The following is a 6,000-nucleotide window of genomic DNA, read 5'->3' as shown; positions in this document are numbered from 1 at the left end:
TATACTTGACAAAAAGGGCCTTAAGGGCCAACGTTTCCTTGCTTGGTATCGCCACATTGAGAATGTCTCAAAGTTGAAAGACATATTGTATGTGCTTAAGAAATCCCCTCCTTATTTACCTCCTACAAAACTAGCTTCAAATGAAGAGTTTCAAAAATATGTTAGACACTATGAGGATGACCTACAAGCCAAATGCTTAATCCTCACTTCACTTAGTGAGGAGCTTATGAAGCTACATAAGCACATGGACACTTCTTGTGCCATGGTTGAAAGTTTGCATAAGATGCATGACATTGAGACTAGTAATGTACGATTCTCAAATGTTTGTAGTCTAATGAATGCCAAAATGGCAAAGGGGACATTGGTCCATAAACATGGACAAAAGATGGAAAAGATATTTAAAGATCTTAAAAGTTTAGGAACTTCCATCGATGGGAAAATGGCCCAAGACTTTTTCCTTGCATCTCTCTCGGATGATTTCACTAAGTTTATTGTAAACTATAAAGTGAATAGATTCGATCATGCTTTAAACGAGATGATTGACATGTGCTGTAAATTTGAAAAAGGTTTCAAAAGGGACAGTGGGAGTGAGAATGCAATCACAAGGAAAAGGTTGCATAAGAAGAAGGCAAAGAAATCCAAAGGAACATGCTTTCATTGTGGAAAGGATGAACGTTGGAAGAAGAAATACAGGGTGCGCATTGCGAGCATTATGACACGAACTTTTGAAGAGACTATTTCTGTCATAGAGAGTGCTTTTACAGTAAGCTCCAATTCCTGGATATTTGATTCAGGTGCTAGTCAACATATTTGTAATACGATGCAGGGACTAGCGGGGAGCAAGTCACTGCGCAATGGGTAGATGGTTGTGCGAGTTGGGAACGGCACTAAAATCTCTGCAAAAGCAATAGGCACCTACATGCTTAACCTACCCTCTGGGGAAGTCCTGGAACTTAAAAATTGTTTATATTTTCCTTCATGTATAAAGAATTTGATTTCCATCTCTAAGCTTTTACGAGATGGGCACTCAGTATTGTTTGACAAAATGAGTTGCACTTTATACTTGAACAGTCGTATTATATCTCATGGTAATATGATAGAGGGACTTTTTCACCTAGAGACGAATAGTGGGATGCACTGTATTGCAAGCGAGAATACCTCAAAACCTAAAAGGGCTAGAGAAGAAGTTAACCAAGAAAAGATGTGGCATCTTAAACTTGGACATGTGAACCTTGATAAGATTCACAAGATGTCGAAAGACGGATATATCCGCCCATTAGGTAATGACCAGATGGGTACTTGTGAATGTTGCTTAAAAGGGAAGATGACCAAATCTCCATTTATTGGAAAAGGAGAGCGTGCCACTGAAATTCTAGGGTTAACCACACTGACGTATGTGGACCTATGTCTACTACGTCGAGAGGAGGCTTCTCCTACTATATCACATTCACCGACGATCACTCTCGGTTTGGCTATGTGTATCTTATGAAGTACAAGTCAGAATCCTTTGAAAGGTTCAAGGAATTCAAGAATGAAGTTGAGAAGCAAACTGGGAAACAGATAAATATCCTCAGATCAGATCGAGGGTGTGAATATCTGAGTAATGAGTTCCTAGATTATCTCAAAGAGTGTGGAATAATATCACAGTGGACTCCACCAGGAACTCCACAACTTAATGAAGTTTCTGAAAGGAGAAATCGAACCTTGATGAACATGGTTCGTTCTATGATAAGTTCCGCTGATCTACCAGTAACATTCTGGGGATACGCTCTATATACAGCAGCTTACTTGCTTAATAGAGTACCTTCCAAGTCAGTTTCACAAACGCCCTATGAGATATGGCATGGAAGAAAGCCAAGTCTTAATCATATTAAGATTTGGGGTTGTGAAGCATATGTCAAGAAGCTTGAGGCTACTAAGCTTGAAGCGAGATCAGTAAGATGATATTTTTTGGGATATCCTAGAGAAACTATGGGATATGAGTTCTACCATCCAGACGACCAGAAAGTCTTTGTCGCCAGAACTGCTAAGTTTCTAGAGAACGAATTTGTTCTCAAAGGAACTATAAGCAAAGAGATGGAAATTAATGAGATTAATAATGAACCACAAACAAGCACTCGACAAGTTGACAACCCTGTTCCTGAACCCCTAGCTCCACGTAGATCTGAACGGGTTAGTAAGCCACCTAAGAGGTATGGCTTAGACAATGACTTTGCGGAATTGCACCTTCTAGGTGACAATGACACAAAGGAGGACCCTAGGGACTACACTGAAGCAATGTCCGACATTGATTCAAAGAGATGGCAAGAGGCCATGAAATCTGAGATGGATTCCATGTATCAAAATCAGGTCTGGACTCTTGTAGACCCTCCAGAAGGTATTGTACCTGTTGGAAACAAATGGGTCTTCAAGAGGAAGATAGGCGTTGATGGGAACGTGGAGACTTATAAGGCTAGATTAGTAGCCAAGGGTTACAGGCAAAGAGAAGGGATTGACTATGAAGAAACCTTTTCTCCTGTAGCCATGATTAAGTCCATTCGGATTTTTCTTGCTATAGCTGCGTACCATGATTATGAGATATGGCAAATGGACGTGAAGACGGCCTTTCTGAACGGCTACCTAGAGGAAGAGCTCTATATGACTCAACCCGAAGGTTTCGTGTCCAAGTCTGAAAAGACTAAGGTATGCAAGCTTCAAAGGTCCATTTATGGACTTAAGCAAGCCTCCAGGAGCTGGAACATTCGTTTCGACACTGAAATCAAAACATTTGGTTTTACTCAAAACGAAGACGACAATTGTGTTTATCAAAAGGTCGTTGGGATGCAGTTGTATTCCTAGTGTTATATGTAGATGACATATTACTATTCGGGAATGACACTGCAGTACTTTCTTCTGTAAAAGTGTGGTTGTCCAAAACCTTCCTTATGAAAGATTTAGGAGATGCATCTTATGTACTTGGGATAAAGCTCTATCGTGATAGATCCAGAAGACTAATTGGATTATCCCAATCTATGTACATTGATAAGGTGCTAAGTAGGTTCCAGATGGAACAATCTAAGAAAGGTTTTCTTCCTGTTAGACATGGAATTCACCTTTCTAAGTCCATGGGACCTAAGACTCCTGAAGAGATATGGCAAATGAATACTATTCCTTATGCTTCCACCATAGGAAGTCTCATGTATGCCATGATATGCACAAGGCCTAATATCGCATATGTAACTAGTCGATATCAATCTAACCCAGGATCAGAACACTGGGCAGCTGTCAAGACGGTCCTTAAGTACTTGAGAAGAACTAAGGACATGTTCCTCGTTTATGGAGGAGCGACAGAGTTGCGAGTGAAAGCCTATACAGATGCAGATTTCCAATCTGACATCGATGATAGAAGTTCCAACTTCGGATATGTATTCACTCTGAATGGTGGGGCTGTTAGCTGGAAAAGCAAGAAACAAAGTGTAATTGCTGATTCCACGATGGAGGCATATGTCGCTGCAGCTGAAGCCGGCAAAGAAGCGTTTTGGATGAAGAAGTTCATCACTGAACTTGGAGTGGTTCCAACCATTACATCACCAGTAACTTTGTACTGTGATAATAGTGGGGCGATAGCTCATGCCAAGGAACCCAGGGCTCATCAAAAGAACAAGCATTTTGACAGGCGCTTTAATATCATTAGAAGATATGCTGCCGAAGGGAAAGTCAACATCCTCAAAGTTACCTCAGCCGATAACGTAGCAGATCCACTGACGAAGCCAATGTCTCAAATCCAACTTAACCGCTATATGGAAAAGATGGGTATTAGATACATGGGAGGATGACTTTGAGTGCAAGTGGGAGATTGTTGGAAGTATGCCCACAAAGCCACTCATTTGATGTAATAACTTTTGGAATACTTATTGTATTAAACTTTTATATGTTTAATGAAGGACAAAACTTATTGTTAATCACTATTTATTGTATCATGTGTTTAAGCAATAAGGGAATCCAAGGAATGTATTTGATCTAAGAGATAAGTGATTTAAGTAAGTTAGATTAACGAGACCTTTCTCTTATGTTCATTCCTAAAACGTTCCTAGCCATAGGATTGCCAATTGGGCATTGACAATCCGCTAAGGTTAGTATGTGTTATGTTGACTCAAGCGCGAGTATGACAAGTCTCAAGTCATTTAGTGTTGGACACTAAGACAAACACATAGGTGCTCGAAAGAGTAATCGAGTACACTGAACAATGATCAAAAGAGAGTTCAAACATACATGTCATGTAAGAACTCGATAGTTGCAATATGCAAAGTAGTCGTTTGACCTGAGGCATCATAGATGTCTAATGGTTAGGTCCTTGATCTTTGATCATGTTAAATGGCATTCCATTGGAGTGTCCACGGCATTGTTGGGATCAAGCTATCTAGTCATGTAGGCATATGAATGCACAACAAGGGATCTCTAACCTTCTATGGTGGAAGGAGAATACTCTAAGATATGATTTGGGAGTCTTTGGCCAAAGCATATGAATATGACTTAGGAAATTTGTTCCAAATCATATTCAATCGAATCATATAGAGAAGTATCACATTGGATAGTAGACATGAAACAAACTATCACTCAAACAATGTGATTAAGAGTATTGTATTAGAGAAGGACCGTATTGCATTGTAGTTGTAACTGGATAGGTTCTCCAACCACTTCTACTTAGCTTGGGTAACCATGATATGCTGCTAGGTGTCACTCATGTTTTGTGGAAGCCTTGAAGATTAGCCAACACTAATCAAAGGGAGAATTGAAATGTTGTTTCAATTCACAATCGATCGTTAAGAGTAACAATCGCCCACTGCCTCGCTAATTGGAACCTAATGGATCGTACACCGAGTAAGGGTGAAAGTGAAGAAATATAAATGAGATGGATAAGCAATTAAATGGTTTAATTGAGAATGGTCAAGATTAATTAATTAGTTAATTAATTTTACGAAAGGTTCGTATTGGGCTTTTAAGTTGGTTTTGGGCTTCGGGGCTCAAAAGCGTTTTGGTCCACAAGGCACATTATGTTTAAGTTGTATGACAACTAAAACAAAATGGGCAATTAGCCCAATAACAAAGGTAAGGCCGGCCATAAGGGTGAGGGTAGCAAACTTGGATTAATTACAAGTTTGCCACTCACTTGAAATGAAGTATAAAATCAAGTTTATAGCTTTATTTCTCATTAGGGTTTTTCTTGGTGAAATGAGGTGAAACACTTTCTCTCATTTTCTCTAAAGAGGCCGGCCACTTAGAGGGGAATTAGCTAGCAATCTTTTCTTCTCTAAGTCATCCATTTCATCTTCACACTTCATCCTTGGTGTGGAGACTTAGAGACATCAAGCTTTTGATGTTTTTGGAGAACTAATCCTCAAATCCTCAAAGAAGCAAAGGAGCACTAAAAGGAGGAAAATCACAAGGAAGATCCAAGGAGCAAGGAGGTGACTTAAAGGCCCTCCACTTGGGTGAATCCCTTGTGTAAACAAGGATGAGCTTCAAGGGTAAAGAAACTCTTAATCTTTCCTTCTCTTTAATGTTGTTAAAGAGTTTATTGGTTCACCATATACTAGGCTTTGAAAGTCATGGGTTTTATGAATTGTTTTTGAATGCATGCCTACTTTAAAGTGTTAATAGTTTGAATATGTATTCAAATGTTCTTACATGTTCTTAGCTAGGACAAAATTTTTCCTTCACAAACAAGGCAAGCTTCCTAGTTCAACCATTATAAATCCAAATGAAGGTTTTGAAACTGCTAAGGCTATTACCTTGAGAAGTGGCAAAAAGATTGGAACCAATCCAAAAACGTCCAAACAAAGCCAAAAAGAGGACGAACAGCTGCTGCCCGAAGAAGAAGAGGTGGACAAAGCCACAGCAAGGGAAGTGACGCAACCTCCTAAGGCTTCTACAGCACCCAATTCAGGTAAGGTTGGTTCGAATTCAATTCCTTCTAACCCTATTCCACCAAATGTGCCTTTCCCTCACAGGTTTATGCAA

This window comes from Malus domestica, chromosome 12 (genome assembly GCF_042453785.1).
Source record: "Malus domestica chromosome 12, GDT2T_hap1".
Classification (NCBI taxonomy): Eukaryota; Viridiplantae; Streptophyta; class Magnoliopsida; order Rosales; family Rosaceae; genus Malus; species Malus domestica.
Note: the sequence above shows the minus strand (reverse complement) of the source record.